A 24,678-nucleotide genomic window follows, 5' to 3' on the forward strand; every position below is an offset into this window, starting at 1 on the left:
CTTTCACTGTCATCACAAATAAACTGAAGTGATTCGGTAAGTTCCTCACTTGCCATATTTAGCAACCAAGTGACTTTTCCCACTGGAAGACTCCTTCCACTCACACAAGTGCCATGCCTGTTTCACCTAAAAAAATAATGTAAGGATGCTACAGAAAATTGGTGGGGTTCTAAAAAGTGTGTACATATCTCTATACAATGTAATCTAAGGTTATGTGAATCATTATATTTCAACCATACCTGAGTTCAAGTGAGCATTTCTATACAATGTATACTTCAAAATTATTATTTCGCCCCTACCTGAGGTGAACTATTCATCCTCATATGGCTGGAAAATACCTTCATTATAGTGCAGGTAAGGTACACACATTTCAATATTGTATTTTACAACATTTCTGTATTTTACAACATCTGGATCAATTATGCTGAAAATGTATGAGCAAAAACTACAAAAGACAAGGCAAGCATCTATAAAATTAAAATTTTACACAATACATATATTCACACTGATATAATTAGCACAAGACAGAAGAGCAAATCTTGACAAAAATCTTTCAGGAGAATTGTACTTTTTCTAGTATACAAACCAGGGCCATTTATATACATAGAACCCCACAGCGCAAGTTGTGATCAGCCACTGAAATTTGGCACTGTAACAAGGTAGTTCATTCATTTATACTTAAGGGGAGTGAGTCAGAGAACAACACTGGCCCACCTGATGACACCACACACTTTTTCCTTCTGCCTCAGGAACACACAAGGTCATTGGGGGTAGGCAATTAGATACTAAAGGCTTTGATTTGTAAAACTAGGAAAAATACAAATTACTTCAAAAATTTGTCATCTGTTCCTGCAGAAGTACAAACCACTGCATTTTCTATAAAGGACTCACTTCTAAGGTGGGAGGCTGTCTCTAGCAACAGACTGGATGCTGAACAAACCACCTCGAAGTGCCACTAACCTGGTTGCAAAAGTGAGCAAGGGGTTCATAACTCCTTCAACTTACTCAGTCAGGTATAAGGAAGCCAGAGTGGTAGGCCCTGGAACCAAGATGGGTGTAGAGCATTTCTGAGTCTAGAAAGCATAGTGAATCAGGTAACATACCCATATGAATACACCAATCTAGAAAGCATAGTGAATCAGGTAACATACCCATATGAATATACCAATCAGAAGAAAACTAGTTATCTCTTGCTAACACAAAGTTATGAACTCTGAGTACAGCTCTAACCACCAGGGCCACCCTTTAAGCAGACCAAGTAGGTTTTAAGTCACTGAACCACTGCTTGTTTTCATGAATGGGTCCATGGCACTTCCAGGTGGGCTATTCAACAGCCAGTCTGCTGATGGACAAAACCCTCCAACTGAGGAGGGGGAGTATGAAAACCACTTGTACTTCCTCTCCTTGCCCCTAGATCATGTCTTACTCTTCTCTAAGGGTTGCAGCTATCATCAATGCAGCTGAGGTATCTTCCACAAGAAGGACAACTGCTACAACAGAAGATGGTAGCAGTTGACAAAGTAAGAACACGGGTACCGATCCCCCACCTCCCACAAGTATCCATCTCTCCATTGAGTGTGTAGTTTCATAGGAGAGGAGGGAGGTACTAGGCAGCAAGGAGGCAGTGGTAGGCCAACTCTTGGATCCCTACCTCCTTTACTGTAAACTTGCCAACCACTATAATGAAGTAGTAAATGCTAGGGATACAACTGAACAGTGGGCATGAAGATTCAATACACTTGCTGAAGCCCTTCATATCTCCATCAATGCCACTATTTTCTGCATGAACAAAACACTCAAAACAAAATCATGTTCCAACTTAGCAGTCAGTAGAAGCACAATAAGAGAGAATGCCTGCATTTAACGGCAGCCGAAGAAATAGTGTTTGGTCTGAAACATGGTGAGGAATGTTATCCTGCTCATCACCCCTTTAACCAGTTAACTACCTTTTACCAAGCTTCAAAGACCAAATCCAGCTTATGCTATGGAATACTCCTAAATAAAAAGCGATAGTTTGTGTTCCCATATAAACAATTAAATCAACTTTTCTGACAATCTTACTTAAAATAACAGAAGGACCATCTTACTTAAAATAACAAAAAGTGTGTTTTCACTGAAAGGGAGAAATGTTTCAGTAATGGAGGCAGTTGCCATATATGCTAACGTAATATGGACTTCCTAGGAAAGGAGTGAGAACACACAACACAAATGTGTAGCGAGTGAGGTTAGTCCAATCAATATTTAGCAACCCAGGGAAAGTGAAGGAAAGGTGATGCACATCAAACATTATACAACAACACATGGAGAACAACATAGTAACAGGGACTATGTACTTAAGTATCTGAAAGAAAAATCTTCAAGACAAGATGTCAACGCAGGCAAGGGATGTCAGGATGAACCTGTATCTTTCAGTGATACTGCATCAAGCATTCATGAAACGTGACTTCAATAAGAGTACAGGAGGGAGCTGGTTGTCATCCTGCCACCTGTCTTGTACATAATTGTTCTTGGATGTAAATTTTTATAGGCAGGACTGTATATAGTTGGGAATTTCTCCATTCCTTATAGAATACCATGTTAGTTTTAAGTTTCCTATGAATTTTCTTAATTCTAAGGCATAGCTTAAGTCTTAGAATGTTTAGTGTTTAAGTAAGTTAAATTTTAGTCCTACTGTAATTTTTAAGAAGTAAACTTAAGTTTTGAACCTCAGGTTTTATTTCTCCTACCATGGTTTTCTAATAATTTAGCAGGCTTGGATGGTATTCTCTGGTAGTTTTTCACCGGCGAACACAGGTCGACCCAGAAAAGGGATTTTGACGAAGGAAAAATCTATTTCTGGGGGAGGCCTGTGTCGCCCGGTGAAACCCAGCCCTTATGTTTTACGTTCCCCTCCCTTCACCTATCCAAGCCAGGGTAGTATCTAAAACTTAGGATTGAAGAGGTCGCTAGTGTCGGGTAGTAGCAGTAGTGGTTCGAGGCTGGAGGAGGCGTTGCCCTTGGGTCAGCTCTCCCCTTCTGGGGGTTTTTGGGGAGGAAACCTCTACTTGGCAGGAGACCTGTGAATTTTGGCTTCCACACGCCCAGTACTTTATACCCGACGCCCTTTGGGTGCTCGCGCGAGAGTAGTAACCTCTGCATACCATGCTAACTTTTTTTCTCTGGCATATTTAAGAGATTATTTATACTAGAAAAGAGGAAAGCAGGATCTTTTCACCAGGCGACACAGGCCTCCCCCAGAAATAGATTTTTCCTTCGTCAAAATCCCTTTTTTCAAAACAAAATTATTTTTCCATCCAAACCCATTATGTACTTACACCGTTAATTAATTCAGTTTCCTTGTCAATGCATATTCCTGACATTTTATGCCTAATTAAAGACAAAGCAGTAGGTAGTCAGTAAACCTGACAGTGCACAAACAGATCCATAGGTCTCCTGCATGTAGCTCCCCCACTTTTCATATCTCCCAAACGTTTACTTGCGTAATAGCAGTGGGGTTGTGAGTTGGATATGCCATTGTTTAAATAAAGGGTTTGTAGAAAAACATTAGTAGTTTTTAAAAATTAAATCTGTTTGACAAGCCCATTATTTATATTAAGCTAGTATTATATCGTGATTTAGGCAGTAAAGACTGAGCGGCCAAAAACCTTAGAACTAGCTGGACTGAGAATTGTAGGATCTCTCTAAGAGCTCTTAAAGTAACAATGGGTCAAATTCATAAGCATGAAACCCCAACACCAAGTCCATTTATGAGGTCTAATATTGTATACAGCAAAGACGTCCCTTACCCAGGGTTCTGTAAGTGACTAACTTATCCAAGGGGATTACTTCTATACTATGTAAGAAAGAAGTGAATAACCAAGAAGTCTAGATCTTGAAAGATGCCATAATGATTAATGCAAAAAGGACTAAAGTGATGATGTTGAATCCATCCCTTACACAAGAGTTTACAAATACATTCCATGTATAGTACTACCTGCCATTAAACTTTGTGCTGTTTCACCATCCTTACATAACATTAGGCCCTGAGATCACTTATATAAGCCAAAAAGATATGCATTTTTTGACTTACTAATTAAAATGTCCTTTTGACAGAAACTACTTAGCCATATGTTTCCTGGTGTCTACTGTGCAAGTCATCAAAGATAAAAATGAGCTACTCAACTGGGCAAAGAAGGTAATCTTCACATTTAGCATGTGCTAAGGGAGACAGAATGATGAAGTGTACAATAGTTTGGCCTTGTCTACCAGAGTTTGTGTCTTCAATACAAATCAACTGCATAAAACAAACAAAATGGCTTCCAATCACTGATATGAGAGAGACCATACTGGAGATTTTAAAATATGAAATTTTATGACTCTTCTTGAACATCAAAGAACCAGTACTATAAAGACTGTCTTCAGTTAAACCAGGTAGAAAGGCCTGATCTTAATGGTCTGTAGAGAAGTTTAACAAGATTCCTCTGGACTAATGAAAGGTACCATTTAGAGGATTTAGTTGCCATTTGAGGACCCTCCATCTCATAATGATGACAAAAACTTTATTGTTATAATGAAGATCCCAAATTATCACAAAGCTCAAAGAGCTGATCTGTGTGCCTTAGTGACTGAGACCGACAGTTTTTTGGATCCCTTTAGAAACAACAAATTTGGTTACGAGTGGATTAATGCAGAATCCCTGATTTTTTAAAAATGTTAAATAAAACATTCCTGCATCCTTTCTATTAAATACAAATTTGAATATTGGCCCATTATTAAATAATATTGCTGAGCCAGAAAAACAATTCATAAGAATAGAAAAGTTGTCATATAAAATTAATTTGCTCAACACAGCTATTATTATTATTAAGTATTATTATTATGTATTATCAATATTAACATTATTATTAGGTAATTTACCCAGACCACCAAGATAATTTATTTAGCTCTTATAGGGTTGGCCCTATGAATTTACTTTTATTAATAATAAAGTTTAGATTTTACTCATTATATTATAGCTTCCTAATTATACTAACTTTAAAGATAAAGACTGACAAAATTTCACTAATCAATTTGTTTCCAAAACTTAACACTTGTTGATTTTACCTTGGACATTCAAACACAATCTGTATACATAGTAGTTTAGATCATGAATGCTATTTATCAAATATCTCAAAATACTGTGTACAGTATCATAGTCCAAACAAGATTGGACAACTCTAACACAGGTCAATAATCTGTTTCTTTTGACAAGTTGCATTCCGTATTCCAAAATTAGGTCTGATCTATTTTAATGTTAAAATAAGACTCATTCAATATATTTTGCCATTTCTTGATTATACAAGTAACGGGTTCTGAAGATGTTAAATATATGTCATCGTTTTCATGTACATATGTTAAATAATCACTAATACAGTATCTACAAGTGATCTCGTCATAGTAGTTCCAGCTTTAGTTGCTTTACAGGCTTTTTCAGCTGCATAAGTAAAAACTATATGCTAACCTTTTGCAATATGTTATTGTTAGTATACAATAAGGTTTTGTACATACTTACCTGGCAGATATATACTTAGCTATACGTCTCTGACGTCACGACAGAATTCAAAACTCGCGGCACACGCGACAGGTAGGTCAGGTGATCTACCTTACCCGCCGCTGGGTGGCGGCTGTAAGAACCAATCTCCCTTTCCAGCCAGAATTTTTCCTTCCACCGGTCTCCTGAGGGGAGGCTGGGCGGGCCATCAATCGTATATATCTGCCAGGTAAGTATGTACAAAACCTTATTGTATACTAACAATAACATTTTTGTACATGAACTTTCCTGTCAGATATATACTTAGCTGATTGACACCCTTGGTGGAGGGAAAGAGACAGCAATATAGATATGGAAAAAAGGGGAAAACAACACTAGTTGTAGGATGTAAATACAACCTTGGTTCTTTACCTGTTTAGGCAGAAGACTTCGTAGTTACTGTCTATGAGTCTGCGTTGCCTTAAGAGCTTCAGCGAGGGCGTGACCTACAGCTGACAGACTCTTTGGGTCTATCAAAGGGATTTGGTTATCCGCTTACTTGATAGAATCCGAGCAGGATCTGTCAACGGGGATTCTCATTGCAAGGAGCTCAAACATAAACCGATCACCTAACCAATCTAATCATTGTTAGACTACGAAATGAAAAACATGCCTACCCGCATGTTCTTTCAAACAACCAAAAACTTACAACCTAACAAGGGGAAAAAAAAATATACTACTAAGGATATGTCTCAGCTCCCTGCCCCAGCACCGAATCCGCCGATACGTACGGGCCTAACCCGAAGCACTTTTCATACGTAATTTTGACGTCTCTCAGATAGTGGTTTGCAAAGACTGAGTTGCTCAGGGATATGTTTTTGTTAAAAGTCAATGACGTGGCAATAGCTCTTACCTCATGAGCTTTGACCTTAAGAACTTTGAATTGACTTTCATCACATATCGCATGCGCTTCTTTCACCAGGCTTCTGATAAAGAAAGAAAGCGCATTCTTCGAAAGAGTCCTCCTTGGATCTCTTACAGAGCACCAAAGGTTGACATCATTGCCCTTAAGTTTTTTCTTTCTCTGTAGATAGAATTTTAAACTTCGTACTGGGCAAAGCGACCTCTCTGCTTCCTCGCCTACTAATGCAGACAAGCCTTGTACTGCAAAAGCTCCCTAGGCCAAGGATTTGAGGGTTCTCGTTCTTGGCTAAGAACGAAGGAAGGAACGAACAGATAGCTGCATCTCCTCTGAATCCCACATTTCCTTCTAGTGCATGGAGTTCACTAACCCTCTTGTTTGCTGGAAGCCAATGCCATGAGAAAAATTGTCTTCTTCGTGAGGTCTCTAAACGAGGCAGACTGAGGCGGTTCGAACTTATTGGACCTCAGGTAACGTAGCACTACATCCAGATTCCAACTCGGAACCCCTGGAGAAACCTTCTTGGATGTTTCAAACGATCTTATTAGATCATGAAGGTCCTTATCTTCTGAAATGTTTAAGTTTCTGTGCCTAAACATGCAGATAGCATGCTACGATAGCCTTTAATGGTTGATACCGCCAATCCACTTTCTTCCCTAAGGAAAAGTAAGAAGTCTGCTATTTGGGTCCACAGAGGTACTGGAAGAGGAAAAGTGATGGTTCCTACACCATCGCCGAAAGACGTCCCACTTCGATTGGTAGACTCTAAGGGTTAGAAGGCCTTCTTGCTGCTGCGATAGCCGTTGCAACTCTTGCAGAAAAGCCTCTCGTTCTGACCAAACTTTTGACAGTCTGAAGCCAGTCAGATCTAGAGCGGGGAGGTTTTTTGTGATACCTCTCGAAATTGGGGTTGTCTGAGCAGATCGATCCTCTGTGGTAATGTTCTCGGAAGATCTACTAACCATTCCAGTACCTCTGTGAACCATACTTGTGCGGGCCAGAACGGGGCTACCAGCGTCATCCTTGCTGCCTCCGATTCTGCAAATTTCTTTAAAGTCTCTCCCAGTATCTTGAATGGAGGAAAAGCATACATGTCTAGACCCTTCCAATCTAGTAGAAACGCGTCTATCGACACTGCCGTCGGGTCCGATATCGGAGAGCAGTAGTTGGCTATCCTCGCATTCTTGCTGTGGCGAAGAGGTCTATATGAGGCTTGCCCCAAAGCTTCCACAGGTCCTGGCAAACATCCTCGTGAAGAGTCCACTCTGCAGGCAGGACTTGATCTTTCCTGCTTAGGAGGTCTGCTCTGACGTTCTTTTCTCCCTGTACGAACCTGGTAAGGAGACAAATCTTCCTTTGCTCTGCCCAAAGCAGAAGTTCCTTTGCTGTCTCGTACAGGGAGAAAGAGTGAGTCCCCCCCTGCTTCCTGATGTAAGCCAGGGCCGTGGTGTTGTCCGAGTTGATCTGTACTGCTGAAGCTAGGACGTGGGGCTCGAAAGCTTTCAAAGCTAGCCAAACCGCCATCAGCTCCTTCTTGTTGATGTGCCAGGTCACCTGTTCCTTCTTCCAGGTGCCTGACACTTCTCTTGAGCCGAGCGTTGCTCCCCAACCTGTTTCCGAGGCGTCGGAATACAACACTTGGTTGGGGTTCGGAATGTGAAGGTACATCCCTTCTGCAAACCTGAGAGGGTTGGCCCACAAGAGAGGTCCTTCTTGATTTCCCTTGAGATCTCGAAGGAAGAACTCTAGGTTTTTGCGAACGACACCTCCAGTTTCGATGTAGAAAGAACTGGAGAGGTCTAGGTGCAACCTTCCTAGAGAAAGGAATTGCTCCAACGAGGAGAGTGTCCCCAACAAACTCATCCACTCCCTCGCTGTGCATACTTCTTTCTCTAGGAAGGCTTTGACTTTCTCTGACCCTCGGGCTATCCGTTCTGGAGACGGAAAAGCCCGAAAATCCAGAGAAGCCATCCGAATCCCCAGATAGATACGATCTTGACTGGGGATCAACTGAGACTTTTGAAAGTTCACCAAAAGTCCCAGAGAACTTGCCATGAAAAGAGTCTTTTGTAGGTCCTCCAAACATCTTTTCTGCGACTTGGCTCTGATTAGCCAGTCGTCCAAGTAAAGGGACACTCTGACTCCCTCCAAATGTAGCCATCTTGCTACATTTTTCATTAGTCCTGTGAAGACCTGAGGGGCTGTTGAAAGGCCGAAGCACAAAGCCCTGAACTGGAATATCCTTCCTCCCATCATGAACCTGAGGTATTTCCTTGAAGAAGGATGGATAGGCACATGGAAGTAAGCGTCCTGAAGATCTAGGGACCGACCAGCCAGTCCCCTGGCCGAAGGGCCGCCAACACTGAGGATGTCGTCTCCATGGTCGAACTTCCTCTTTTCTACAAAGAAATTCAGGGCGCTTACATCCAGAACCGGTCTCCATCCTCCTGAGGCTTTTGGAACTAGAAAAAGGCGGTTGTAAAAGCCCGCTGAGCAAGGGTCGCTCACTAGCTCTATAGCCTCTTTCTCGAACATTTGTTCCACTGCTTGTGTTAAAGCAAGGCTCATGATGGGATCCCTGTACCTGGCCACCAACTCCCTCGGAGTCGTTGTCAACGGTGGTCTTTCCGTAAAGGGAATCAGATATCCTTTCCGGATAATCGAGAGGGACCAGTTGTCCGCTCCTCTCTTTGCCCAGGCTTCCGAGAATCTTAGAAGTCTGGCACCTACTGGTGTTTGGAGGACTACTTCCCTACTTCTTAGCTCTGACAGAGCGTGAGAAGGATCTACCTCTCTTGAAAGGTCTATTACCTCATCGAGTAGAGGCTCTAGAAGGAGGGCCCCCTCGAAAGGGCTCCTGTCTAGCTGGAGTCTCCTTCTTCGTCTTCGTCTGGAAGGAGGTCCTAGGCTTCCGTGCCGACTGCGCGAGCATGTCCTGAGTCGCCTTCGCAGAGATAGATCCTGAGATGTCCTGTATTATCTTCTTCGGAAATAGCAGAGGCGAGAGCTGCGAATACAGAAGAGAGGCTCTTTGGGCATGCGAAACAGACTTAGTCAGAAAAGAGCAGAAGACTGATCTCTTCTTAAGGATCCCTGCTCCAAACAGGGAGGCTATTTCGCTCGATCCATCTCTAACTGCTTTATCAATGCACGTTAGAACACTGTTGAGATCTTCTGGCGAAATAGCATCCGGGTTCTGAGTCTTCTTAGCCAAGACCCCCAAAGACCAGTCAAGGAAGTTGAAGACTTCCAAGACTCTAAACATTCCCTTCAGCAGGTGGTCAAGCTCGTTCATAGCCCATGGTAGTCTTAGCAGACAAAAGAGCCGAGCTCGTCCGCTGCATCTACCAGAGAAGAGAAGTCCGCATCCGCCGATGAAGGAAGACCCAGGCCTAGGGGTTCTCCAGACTCGTACCAAAATCCCAGTCTGCCCGTAAGCTTGGAAGGAGGGAAAGAAAACACAGTCTTCCCTTTCTCTTCCTTAGAAAGCAGCCAATCACCAAAACCTCTCAAAGCCTTCTTCATTGAGATGGTTGGCTTCATCCTCACACAAGAGGAAACTTTCGTCTTCTTCGAAGTCGAGAATAAAGAGAGAGGAGACGGAGGAGCGACGGGAGTAAGGGAGTCTCCAAACTCTTGAAGAAGGAGATCTGTAAGGATCTTATAGGACGAAACTGACGAGTCCTTCACCAAATCCTCTTCTGAAGGTTCAACTTCATCCACTGAAGAACCCTCCGCTTCTTTACGAGGGCAGTTAGCCTTCTCTAAAGAAGTGCGCCTGTCCAGAGAGTGTCTAGTAGCAGACTGGCGCCTATCAGGGGAAGCCAAAGTTTCTGGAGAGCTCCTCTCGAATGAGTCCTTCCTACTCTGATGAGTGCGTGCTCTTTGATCCTTAATCCTACTCCTAGAATTCCGGGCTTCCAAAGGGGAGCGCCTGCTAGGAGAGGAGAGCCTACTATGCTCAAGGCGCTTCTCAGGATCCATGCGCCTGTTCAAAGGAGAGTGGCTGCCAGGCGAGCTGCGCCTACCATGAGGCGAACGCCTACTAGGCTCTAGGCGCCTACTTACAGGAGAGCGAAACCCTGGAGAAGGTCGCCTACTAGGAGACCGGCGTCTACCATGCTCCACAAACTTCGATCCAGACTTGTGTGTTCTCTTCAAAAGGTAGTCTCCCAGAAGAGACATATCTTTCAGGCTCTACACGCCTGTCCTGAACAGAGCGGCTAAAAGGAGAGCCGCGCCTATCAGGAGAAAAGCGCCTATCCTCCGCACCACGCTTGGGAGCGGGAGAGCGTCTACTTGGGGGAGTAGCGCCTACTAGGCTCAAGGCGCCTAACAAAAGGCGAGATCCTGTCTCTTGACGAATCCATCAAAGAGTAGGCTCTCTTATCCGGAGAATGAAGGATCTTCGGAAATGAGCGAGAAGACGAGGCTGTACGCCTGTCTTTAGACGAACGCCTACTAGGCGCTAGATCCCTTCCTACTGGAGAGATGTAGTCACCAGGAGAAAGCTTCTTGGGCGATTGACGCCTGGAAGACGACAAGCGCCTGCCGAGGGAAGAGCGCCTCCTTCCATCCGCTGATACAGGAGAGAGAACCGACTCTGACTGAGACGGTAACACAGGCGAAGGAATCCTAGACTTCTTGACAGGGAGAGAGACGTCTTTCCGACGCGTTCCTCCTGCCAAGGAGCCCGCCAGCGCCGAAATCTGCGCTTGCAGTCCAGCAAGAATTCGAGCTGGAGATCTTGCAAAATCCTCCACCGGAGAAGAGGCTCGAAGCCTACTATGAGGCGAGAACTCCTGCTCCCTCCTGGGTTTCTTGATCTCTACTTCCGGCTCTTCTGGAAAAACTTCCGGGCTGGAAGGAAAGGCGCCAGGAGCCTTCCAGGCTCTCTTCAGCGGTCGCGAAGAATCCGAGGCGCTCCATCCTCTTCTAGGCGAAGGTGAGGAAGAAGAGAGAAGCATTGGCGCAATACCTCCTTCTTCGCGCGAACAAGGGCAGCCTGGGTACGAGCATCAGGATCTACCGAGGGGACGCCTGATCGGTGGGAGTTCTCCCTAACCTTCCTGCGGCTGTTGACTTTCCTCCTCCACTGGGACTGGGAGTCTGGAAGAGGTCTAGGCCTGGAAGCATTAAGGAGCCGATCAGACGCACCCTCACTGCACTGGGGTCACTGCACAATTCACCTTCACTACTCTTACCTTGCAACGAACGAATCTTCTTTTCCATGCTAAGGATCGTGGCTCTCATGGTTGCCACTTCCGTAGTCGTATCCTTAGGTTCGATGCAGGGCGCAGGAGCTGAAACTGGAGAAGGTTCTAATGCTACAACAGGATTTTCTTCTACCTCGCTAATACGAGACTTACTAGAACTCCTAGACGAAGCCTTTCTCACCCTGTCTTTCTCTAACTTCCTCAAGTAGGAAGAAAGAGCCTTCCATTCACCCTCATCCAACTTCTCACACTCATTACACGGGTTAACAAAAGAACATTCTTTCCCTCTACATTTAAAGCAAACTGTGTGAGGATCTACCGTAGCTTTCGGTAGTCTCACCTTGCATTCATCCATAGAGCACACCCTAAACATAGAAGATTTCTTAACCTCTAACTCAGACATCTCGAAATCAAAGAAAAATCCAAATCAATATCCAAAAACAATCCACAAATGCGTATGCCAAGCCAACAAGATCAGGTACTTCACCGAAAGTCAGTCCAAATAAATCCACGGCAACGAGAACTGAATAAAGCTGTCAGGAGGTAACAACCACAGGTGTAGTCGTCACCGGCGACAGAAAAATTCTGGCTGGAAAGGGAGATTGGTTCTTACAGCCGCCACCCAGCGGCGGGTAAGGTAGATCACCTGACCTACCTGTCGCGTGTGCCGCGAGTTTTGAATTCTGTCGTGACGTCAGAGACGTATAGCTAAGTATATATCTGACAGGAAAGTTCATGTACAAAAACTTTGAACACTAAACCCAGTAATTTTGATGTCATGTAGCTGCAATTGTGTTTTGTTGGTACTGCACAATTTCTTTGCCTCTGTTAATACCCTTTTAATTCTAAACTACGACGACCTTCAAACAACTGCCTTCCTATAATGAATGTTTGCCGTGTATGCATACACATGCTGGAATCAAAGTTAATAATTCATTTTTTTATACAGTACAACACATACACAATATTGAGTGAACTGTTTACTATGCTGATCCTGGTGGTAATGAAAAATTCAAATAAGTTGGTACAAATAAAACCTAGTGCCAAACTAAAAAGAATAGAAAAGATTTCACCTTTTCTTTAGCTCTAATCTTGAACATGTCATTCAACAGTTAATTTCTCTTTGCATTTAAGCGACTAAAAATGTGTAACGTTGCTAATCCCCTAATCCAGCCTAACAGCAGACCTCACAAGTTTTAATTTAACATAACTAGACAGTTCTACTACAGGTGACCCTATTAATTTACTTAAGACTTTTATCACCACCCGACTCCCTCTGCCATATTTTTACATAAAGTCTGTAGGGTTCTGTATTCAAATCTCTGAAGACAATAAGTTTGACACTAATGGTATCTACTGAGCTTGAGTTTGCAGATAAGTTTCCCCTTTCCTTGGACCACCTTTTCTTCATGAACCTATACACTAGTGTTCTGCTGATTTCTGTTCTACTGTAATTAAAATTCCTGACAATGCTCAATATTCACCTAAAATATTTCCAGTCACAACTTTCTCTCTGATCAACTGTATGGATTTTATAAGGCAAAGTCAAAAGGTGATCTATACTGTAATAGTACTCATTTGGTCATCATCTCTCACCATCTTTAGGAAATTGTTTGGTACTGTTCTTGATACTCCAGTTATACATTTGGTAGAGTATGGTACGTATATGGCCTTAGTAACAAACTCCCTTATTAACAGCTTCACTCCTTTCTATCGCATAGTAATTTCAAGCCACATTTCAGGCATGTTTATTTTTATTGTGCTTGATTGTCTCTTTTCCTCTATCTAGCTACTATTCCTAGAGTTATCTATTTTCTCCCCTGGCCTTTTCCTTTACAACTCCTTCCTCCTAAGTTCTCTTTTGAAGTTCATTCTCAATCTAATTTCTCTCATGTGACTATAATAATGTAGGCCTGGATAACACACTTCATCTCAAAATCATCTTTAAATACACGACAGTTTGAAAACTAAATTTCTAAGAAAATTTGCACCTTTCCTCCACAAATAATCTTACATATATTACATGCATATGCTTCAGCAAAAGCTGGTCCACTTGCTGAAGCTTAGTAGTAAGTAGTTAACTAACAACATATGAATGAGGGAGTGATGGATCCACCCACTCACTCAGTAATCATTGCCATTTTTCCCTTCCACAATGAGGACAATAAAGGTTTGATATAGATGGGTTTCTGATAAAACATATCAGGTTTGTATATCTAAGAAAATATCAGGTTTGTATATCTAAGAAAATACCACGTTTGTATGTCTATGAAAATATCAGGTTTGTATATCTAAGAAAATATCAGGTTTGTATATCTAAGAAAAATGTAAAATATCTTAAAATTAAATATTTTTCATAACAAAAATACATATAAACCTTTGTCGATTATTTGAGGATTCACTCCTCACGTAGAAGATACTGTTATCTGTAAGGCAGGGGAAGGATGACTCCCATAACCACCTGCACATCTAATGCATGTGATATCAAAGATAACAGGGCCCTAAGCCAAAGTATGGCTTGTTTGTAACCTTCCATTAGAATATTAGGAGAACTTTGGTTTTCCATGTGGGACAAGAAGACCAGCTCAGAAGTTGCATATCATCATGGAATTCAATTCAAATTTGCTTTATTGCCCAGTATCCTCATCTTAAAAAAGGGACAGGTGTCACATCTACCAAAAATAAAAATCAAAGATTTGGAACTCTGTCATTTAACTAACCTGTACCTGGCCCAGCCCACAAGAATACAGGTGTTGGTTACTGGAAAATGAAGTTAGACTGCCCTACACACCCTCTAAACTTTTGGCAAGATGCTGTTCATTGCTAGCAGAGCTCATGCAGTTATATCACATGGACCAGACACCACAAGCACTATGGAGAAAGTCACCCGAGGACTTGTTTGGTGCCACCAAACACCTCACCTCAATACCTACAACATCAAGGAGTTTCTCCTGAATGCAAAGGATGAGGCAATGCTCTGACTTTATAAACCTTCTCAGGGTACAAAGGGAGGCCATTGCCCAACAACTTTTACATCCACTGGATAGCTTCCTTAAGTAAGAGTGAGACAGTGTTCTTGGATACTTTCTTGTGCTTGCTAGTTCTCACAAACACTTGCCAACATTCAGCATGAGATGGTTTCATGTAGGTAGTACTACATATAACACAAGACAGAACAGCATCTTACCTTGGTCCTAAACACAAGTCTCTAAAAGGACAGGATTGCAAAAACTGATGGGCTCCAAGTTCTCAACAGGTAGTCCAAAAGATATTGGAAAGTGTCTTCCAATTTAGCCCCTGGGTTCAAAACTGACAAGCAGAACACAGCAAGCTTCCAGTAAAACTGCATATCAAATAGGTCAATAGCTTCTCACCTGTGTAAGGTTGTAGGGACAATTACACAACCGTGACCAGGCCCTGGCAACAGAGGTTATGTGCTAAAGTACTGTAATCCTACAGCTCAGGCTTTGTATAGCTAACAGCTAGGCAGCATGGCGAACTTTCCACTTATATACCTGCTTTGCCAACCTGCAGTATGAAAGGGAGACCATCCCCTTCCACCTTCCCCCATTGCTTGTTAATATCTATGGCTATGATGTGATTCAACTACATAACTGGGTTCCCCTTCAAGCAATCTTGGAAAACTTGCAGAGCCAGCAGCACTGGACAAGTCCCAAACATAAAAGTACAGGTCAGAATCCCCTATACTACACATCCAAGATAAACAGATGCTCTGCTATGCACTTCATCCCTTACTCGATGCATCCAAGTGCATTGCCACATTATCATCATTATTATTCAGAGAATAAACTCTTATTCATAAGCAGCATGTCTATTTGGGCCACTGACTTGAAATTCAAGCTTCCAAAGAATATGGTGTCCATCTTCACTTGAACTTTTGAGGTTCTAACTGCACAACATCCTCAGGTAACCTGTTCCATAGTCCAACAGTGTAAGGAATAAGACTTCTGGAACTGAGAAGTTCAATAGCATGGCACATTTACTGCATATTAGTGATGCTGTTCAGCATATCTGGTTGCTCTCACCAGGAAAAAAGGATAAGTGATCAATTGTGACAGTGAAAGTTAGCTGTTAAAATAGAACTTATGAAAAAGTGATAAATAAAGAGATCATTTGTCAATGGTCCAAGTCATAACTACTATTGTTAGGAAACAGAAACCTACCACAAATAGCCATTATCTACAAGAGATAAATCTGGCAGAAGTAGACATCCACACCAAGAGAATAGTATTCTAGTGAAGGAAGGACAAATAAACTAAAAGAGATTAGTCTAACTCCCAAGAAAGGTCCTTCTTCATGAATTTGTTTAAAAGAACAGGGAGTGTCAGATGATCAACAGCAGATGTCCCAAGACACTCATGAGACGCAAGTTCTACACAGATGGCAGGTGACCAAGAAAGAGTTACAAAGTTGAGCTGGCTGTTCCTGTCAAGACTGTACTGATACTTCATTGAGTTGTTAATACGAGTGTCTGCAAGATTCTCAGATCTGTATCAATCCTCCTGCTCTGGTACTTCGTCTGCTGTTACGTAGAACAAATTTCAGCTCGTCATGATCTGCAGAACATGACTGCAAGTGAGAAGTTGATCCCAATCCCAGAGTAACTAGCTTTCAGATGATGCCAGAATCAGCTAAAAACTGAGGTACTGTAGCAGGCTGATCCCAAGGGAATGGGACCAAACCAAAATCACATGAACACGTGTAAAGGTTAGTGAATATTGTATGAACATGTTACAAGCCCGGCCTTCTCACACATGCCTAAACCAATCACGGGGTAGCCCTGGAATCCGCTAGTATCTTTGACCGTTGAAACCCAGTTGTAGTCTTTATCTCAAGCGGAATAAATGCTCCTTAACCATCCCATATGGTTCTGTGATTTATCATATCCAACCCCTCCTTCTGTGTATACGCTGTTACAACATACATAGACATTGTCCAAAGCAGAGTACTGATAGACTGTACTATTTTAGACAGAAACGAGTACTACTCCAAAAGGACCAGATGAGTGCAAAACTTTTATCAAATCTCTCAACAGCATGAAGAAGCCAAAGTAGAATGTTTGGTTTCCATCATGACTAGTTTGGCAGACAGACTAGTTCAAAGGAGACAAATTGATGACTTTTTTCCAGCACCTGGTCACTGTCTCCACCAAAACTGATGACGGTTGAATCCTGGACAATACAAAGTTGTCTACCACTTCTTGTACATCCTTCTCCAGCACTGTCCATACTTCCACCTACAGAGATGCATTAATGATCCTAGAAAGTAAGAGGAAAATGAGACTGGTCTATGAGAAAGAGGAGGGCATTGGTCCTTGGTCCTTTATGGCAAGTCTATAACCATCTCAAAGAACAAACAAAACACAAGGCTTGGCCCTTGTTGCTACCACATTGGTCAGTGGAGTGAAAGGCATCTCCCTAATTGTGGCAGGGAAAAGGAGGACCACTGTCTTCAGAATCCTCCTCACTACAGAGCAAAGACCACTAAGACTCTGGATCCTTCCCAAAGAAGAAAAATTTTGTAATTTGATTGGGCTTTGGAAAAGTCTGACTGCAGTACCCTACAGATAAGTCTGGCCTTTCTCAAAGCCTGATGTTAATGATGTAGCCATCCTTGAAGATTTGACTGTAGTATCCTTCCCAAAGCCCAGGGGAACTTTTAAGGAAACTGCATGGCAGGTAATAGAATCTTGAGTGTCAGTTCTTTTTATCCACTGCTGTCTCAACTGACACAATATTTCAAGACCAGTTAAGCTCGCAGATTTGCAGACTGGTGAAAGAGGAAGATGTACATCCCTACTGATACCAACAACCTCTGGAACTTTGCTTTCTCCTTTTCCAAAGAGAGTAACAAAAGGTAAACTGCACCACTGTACTGAGCCACAAGTCAAATGATGACGTAGCCTGGAACACAATATTTTGGCTACTATGTCAGACCTGGGGTGAGAAGTCTGGTAAAACAAGACAAAGGGAACAGATAAAGCAAAGAAGCAATCTTTATTGCTTTATTGGTTTGCCATGCAAGGTACACTGCACTGTAACATATAACCCCCAATGGAGAGACAAAGTGGGTTGAATATCTCAACTCTCAAAGAATTTGTCTCAGGTCAAACGACAAATATTGGTGACACCTTTGAGAATTATTGTCTCTTGACTGAAAGTCTGTACAAGACATTAATATGGGAAGAAATCGCATGCATAGAGAAATATTCAACCTTCCAAGCAAGGTATATAGTAGAGCGGCTAACTTGAAAATGATAGGGGAAAAGTGCAAATGGTGATACAAGCATGAAATTTGGCACAACAATTCTTGACTTGTCTCATCATCTACCTCAAGCCACACAAAATTTTGCCCTTTTCCAAGATGACCAGCAGGTTTTCAAAATGGCTTCCATTGGATATCTGAATATGTATTGACATCTGATTGGTTAATCACGTTCGAATTCCTGTCACTCCCAGTTTATTTTAAAATATTGAAAGCAAGCCTTTATATACTTATATACATAATTTTGCTGCCTAGAAATATCTAAGATGGCTGTCACTATATCAAAAATGGCCACCAAAAAGGCCAAAATTGGTACTTAAGTTCATAGAAGAGGTAAAAGGTTTTACACGAAAAGCTGCAACAATGTACCATGAACTTGCTAGATGAGAAATTTTTGGCCAAGCTTAGTGGTGGAGATATTGTTTCCTAGGACCATATGTATCACCCACCTTGTCTGACAGTTATGTACAGCAGGGAAAGGGCCTGGATAAATTTCCAGAAAATTGGAGATGATTATGTGTAATACAGACAACAGGCTTGTGCCCATGCTTTGCTGAGCTTGAGAAGTACATAAGAGGCAAGATGTTGACTACAGATGGGTGCTGCTATTTTACAATAGCAGAAGTTTACAATTTGTACAAAGAAAGACTGGAACAGCTAAATGTTGATGCTTCCTTTGTGCAACGAACATAGTTAAAATGACAAATTTTTAGATCAATTTGTATTTTTCATAACTAACAAACCTTCGGTCTTAACAATAAAGATATCTTCCAAGCACCAGCTGGTAACCGGTTGAAACAATCAAAGATTGTAAAGCAAAGAATCTGTGAGATCTGGCAACGCCTGCACGTACGAGGTGAAAGCTGATCAGAGACCGCGTATTGGACCTTGTGATGCTTCAGTCTTCCCTTAACAGCCTTGGGGAGTAGACGCTTACATTTTGCTCTCCTTCCAAGCCGGTTGTTTGTGCCCGTGTTCTGTCTTTCAGTGTGTGTGGTGTGTGTGGTGTGTGTATTTGTTATCATGGCTTCCTCTGAGTCTTCACAGGGCCTCGTCAATACATGTGCCCAGGCATTCAGGGTTTTCCGTGTTTTTGGCGTCGTCGGCTACAGATCCACATACGACTTGCAGTAGATGCAAAGCAAATTTTTGTACAGTGAATAACCCCTGCCCAGAATGTCGTGCCTGGCCTAAGTCGCAGTGGAGGGTGTTTTATAGGAAGAGGGAACATCGCAGTTTCAACTCGTCCTTCTTGGGAGGGGTTTTCTTCTCCTTGTCTGGACGATTCGGCTACTGCCTCTCCCTTTATTACTCTTCCTGATGCTAGTTCTGGTGTTCCTGTGTCTCCTTCCTTTTCTTCTATTGATTCATCAATGGAAGTATCGGGCGCGCCACAGGGTGATGTTTTGTTTAATGTAGCCCCCTCTCTATCGGGTTCCAATTATCGTCCCGGGAGGGAGGAGGCTATTTCCTCTAATTCCTTTGTTTCAGATTTGGAGTCATCCAAAATGGTGGCGGTCTGGGCATCGCTTGGGCTCTCCTGCCACCCCCTGGACTACTCTACGTTGGCTCTCACATGCAGCAATTTTGTGGATCCTCACCTAGTCCCTGGGACACACTTTATCGCTATGTCAGTGAGGCCATTGAGTACACAAGCAATGAGTCACGTATATGGACCAGTGATGACACCCATACACATTCGTGTCATATGGAGCGATACACGTTGAAACATCAGTGAGAAGATCTACTTGCCAGGTCAGGTAAGAATGCAAATACTTCAGCTAGACTAAGATAGAAAGGCTAGCATTTCCTTACCTTCCTTCTCCCCGAAGTGTCTCGGCGTAGATACTTGCCCAAATCCCAGAACTGGAGGCCTTCAAAGGGAGAGAAATTTGGCTTGCCTACAAAGGGAAAGTGGGAAAAGCCCTAGCCAAGGCATGTGACTATTATAAGGCACTGATCGTGGCCAAAGCAGCCAAGATATTGAGGAAGCAGATGCTTGAAGAGAAATAATTTGATGGAACCTTAACAGCAGACACTGGAAGAGAATCGGTACCACCAAATTTGTTAGAATTTACAAGTGAGCTGCAAAACAGTAATGATATAAAATCCCAAATTACATATGGAGCATCATCTACTGATCTAGCTTAAGCATAACTTTTGCACTTCAACTGTCTGAAGACTCCAGCATCTTCAACATTTACCAGACATTCCCAGTCAAGAGAACCTCTGTTTCCAATATACCTTGGTCTCCTGGGTCTTTGCAAACACCTAAAAGCATAAATTAATTGATGCATTTCATCAACATGGAATCAGCATCACCTATGATAGGGTTCTGGAATTGACTAAAGGGTTGGGAGAAGCAATTGTAGCAAAGGCTGTAGAGGAAGTAGTTTGTCCCACTACACTAAGAAAAGGGCTCTTTACAACTTGTGCTTTTGACAATCTGGACCATAATCCAAGTGCCACAACAGCGCAAACATCCTTCCATGGGACAGACATATCTTTGTTTCAGCATCCAAGCACTGATGAAAAGGGTGAGGACAGAAATAGCCCAAAATCCATAGTGGAACAAAGTAAAAAAGGTACCCTCTCTTCCTCAGTATTACATGAATATAGCCCCTGCTCATTTAAACATGAAAATCTCCTCCCTTTACCCAGTGGAGGTGCAGGACATCAACAAGTTGTGCTTTCTAAGCATATTTCTCTTAAGTATGAGGTGGCCAGAAGTTGATTTTGATTTATGGGGATAATACAAGTTCTCATGCCAAATCTGTCGCTTGTATCACCATTAGCACTTTTTTCCCACTACCCTGCTCAACTAATGATAGAACTTAAGCCCAGAAAATACTATGATGCATTAACATCAATTTATTACAGTATACCAAGAAAAAAAACATATAACCTTACAAAATGCACTACTTGGAGTAAGCTGTCCAATTTATCTCACAAGGTCACAAAAGGCAGTATAGACACGAGCAACTAAACTAATATACAATCAATCAAGCACTTTGGGTATTGGAGGAGGCTAGAAAGCCTCAATTTGTACCAGGAGTATCAATTAAGAGGTAAATTCCTAAAAGCATTTTGGTTACTCAAGAGGGATATGTATATAACTCAAGACTATAAGCAACTGTTTACCTTAAGTAGTAACCAAATGTAGTAATCCAACTGAACAGAAAATGGAGAAAAAATCCAATTACGTATAGCCATTCTAGGAACTACTTCACATGGAAGACATCCTAATTTTGGAACAGACCACCAGTTGAAATTATGAACAGTACCAATACCAGCCAGGTCAAGGATAGATAGATGCAATGATGATTTATATACTACAGTAGAGTGGTACCTCAGGATACGAAATTAATCCGTTCTGAGGCGGCCTTCGTAACCTGAGTTTTTCGTATCTTGAACCGCATTTTACGTGTAAATTGCCTAATTCATTCCGAGCCCTACAAAAACACCCCAGTAAATTTTATAATAAAGCTAAATTGACCAAAAAACAATGAAATACAACAATTTGGACCATTCAATACCTAACTTAAACTACATATACTACTAATATGTACTACATACCTATAAATAAAGTGTATTAGTGTACATGGTATACAAGAAATACTGTACGTACATACATACGTATGTAGTAAAATGTGGAACCTTGCCTTTCGAGTGAGGCGATCTCCGAAAGAGGTGATAGAGGAGGACAAATGGCAGAAAACTTGAATACTTAACTTTATGAAACACATTAAAAAATGTCAGGAAACATTAACACTAAACTTTACGAAACACTTAACTAAATGACATGAAACGTTAACACTTAACTTTACAAAAAAATATTAAAATTAAATTTTTTTTTTTTTTTTTTTTTTTTTACATTTTTTTTTTTTACTTTTTTATACTTTATGTTTTTTACAGTTTCAATTTCTTCACCACCGAATGGATGCCAGTCCGTTTACGGAATTTATCAGACCACCCCTGAGAAGCCTTGAAGTCTGGGGTTGGCGTCGATGTCCCTTCTCTTCCGTCGTCTTCGGCCTGGGTAATCAAATCGCTGAAAATAGCGCTGGCCTTCTGGCAGATTGCCGGCTCAGTTATCGTATCGCCAGCGATTTCTTTGTCCTCAATCCATACAAGAAGCAGCCTCTCCATCTCATCATGCACATGGCTCCTCTTGTTGGACAAAATAGTCACGCCCTTGGAAGGTGTAGCTGCTTTGATGGCTTCCTTCTGCTTAAGGATGGTGCCTATCGTCGACGGATTTCGGCCGTATTCCTTAGCGATCACACTCAACCACATGCCAGCTTCATACTTCTTGATAATCTCCATTTTTGTCTCCATAGAAAGCATCCTCTTTTTCTGTGAACTTCAGCAACTTTGTTGGAACCCATGACTATACTGTACATAATTAAGTTATGTAGTATAATAATTAAGTTCTCAAACAACACGATAAAATAGTACAACGAAATCACTAACACAAATTTACGTTAACAAACGAAATCGTATATGTGAATGAACGAATCCCACATGCGTACGATAACACTGGTGCAAAGAAGTGGCCGAAGAAGAACACTTTATGTAGAGCACGATGGGAGAGATGCTGACCAATAGGAGAGCAGGATTTTATGGTGGTGACTAGCATCAGGAACCAATGGGAGAGTGGGAGGATGGTGGCGAGTCTACTCAGTTGGCGGCACACGAGTTTTAAAATTGTTCTCGCCTGTCCGGGCGAATCTCGGGACTTTACAGCAACAACCTTTCGTAACCTGAATTATTTTCGTATGTAGAGGCAAAAAAAATCTTTGTATTTGCTTTCGTAACTTGAATTTTTTGTAAGCTGGGACTTTCATATGTCGAGGTACCACTGTATAGTATATGTATATCATATACTGGCAGTGCCCGGTTTACGATGAATATGACATTCCAAGGTCACAATGCTTTTCAATTAGTCATCAGAAATTATTTCCAGGTTTATGACGCATGTCCCAGGGCTACGACGCTTACAACACCAATCCGATGGAAGAAATAGGACTCCAAAAGGCAAAATAATCAATACTACTTGAAGGTTTTATTATGAAAAACACAACAAAAATGCAGTTTACAGTTTTCAATACAAACAAAGTATTAAAAGTAAGGTTTTGTTTGGATTTTTTTACTATTTTCAACGATGTTCCAGCTTACAAAGAATTTCAGCTTACAACACATCTCAAGAGCGTAAACACCTTTGTAAACTGGGGACTGCCTGTATTACTATTTATTTTCTCAACGTACTCCTCAGCCAGGCTAGTATTAAGTCTTTGAGGTACCTCTATCCACATATCATATCACCTGTGAATAACCCTTAAAGCTATCCTTCCACTCAAAAATAATAAAAGGGGTGCATAAAAGAAAAACATTTTAACTCCTTTCAACAGGGTGGCATCCTAAAAAAATATGCCATAAAACTTTAGCACAAGTGGCATTTCTACTGAATATGAAATGGAAAGTTCTGAATTAAAGAATGTTATCTTATATGCAAGTTCCCAAGTTTCCAGCTTCAGGGTTTAAGAACAAATTTAGTTTGGGATGATTAAATACCCCTAATCATCCAAATTACTTTTTGTTTTTAGTTTAAAATCCTCAAGCTTTCACAGAAACAGATTCACTTATAAATTTTCTTACTATAATAATTATTGTAAGATTACTGGCAGTCCCCGGTTATCGCCGGGGGTTCCATTCCCAGGGGTGTGCTGATAAGTGAAAACTGCCATTAACTGAAACTCGCCGATTTATGGTGCCATAAGCACCCTTATGGTGACAATAAGGAGCCTTATGGAGCGCAATAAGAACCCTTATGGCACCATAAGGCTCCTTATGGTATTGATAACTGGAACTCGGCCCGTTATGGCACCATAAATTGCCGATCTCATGGCACTAGACAAGCACCATAAAACCGGATCACCGAGGTGGCTTTTCTAATCTACTTTAAAGATACTAAAGTGACGTTTCACACCCCATTTAAAATAGTAAACCATGCCTACGGGAAAACAGCTTCATCATCAGACTGAAAACCATTTGAAAGAATATTAATCAGGTTCTTGTAGTACTACTAACTGTAGCATATTATCCTCCTTCATTCTTTAAAACACTATTTTCAGTTCCTATAAAAGCCCGTAACTCAATTTAGTGCAGTACATGCTAAGATCTAATTTAGTCCACCACACACCACTAAATCATAAGTTATAGTTAAAAAGCCTAGTTACAAAAATATTTTTATAATAAATTGAGATTTTATGCATGCTTACCAAGTAATTACATACCATATGTTCTCGCATAACACGCAATCTCGCATATTATGCGACCCCCAAATTTCCACCCTTAAAAATGATTTTATCATGTATCTCACGTATCATGCGAGTTAAATTTACGAGACCAAATAACAATAGGCTAACCTCTTTTCCTCCTCTTTATCTATTCCATTTTTTAGTTAGGCTAACCCCTTTTCCTCAATCTCTTAATCTATCCCATCTTCTAGTTAAGTTTAAAAAAGTAAAAGAGAATGCCAAAAGTATCGTTAGTAATGATATACATACTTGTTTTGAAAATGCATACAGCCAGAAAATGATATTGTAATGATACAATTAAGTTTGTTCATACTTACCTGGCAGATATATACGTATATAGCTGTATTTTTCCGAATCCGACAGAAATTTAAACACTTACGACACACGCAGTGGGAGTCAGGTGGTTAGTACCCATTCCCGCCGCTGGGAGGCGGGTATCAGGAATCA

The 24,678-nt window shown here is 41.5% G+C and overlaps 1 protein-coding gene across 8 annotated transcripts in view; it reads right to left on the bottom strand.

The window, feature by feature from the left end:
* LOC135206968 (zinc finger protein 62-like) overlaps positions 1-24,678 on the bottom strand; it is an 80,680-nt gene that overhangs the window by 4,884 nt on the left and 51,118 nt on the right. The window lies entirely within an intron of this gene.

Source organism: Macrobrachium nipponense, chromosome 11 (genome assembly GCF_015104395.2).
Source record: "Macrobrachium nipponense isolate FS-2020 chromosome 11, ASM1510439v2, whole genome shotgun sequence".
Lineage (NCBI taxonomy): Eukaryota > Metazoa > Arthropoda > Malacostraca > Decapoda > Palaemonidae > Macrobrachium > Macrobrachium nipponense.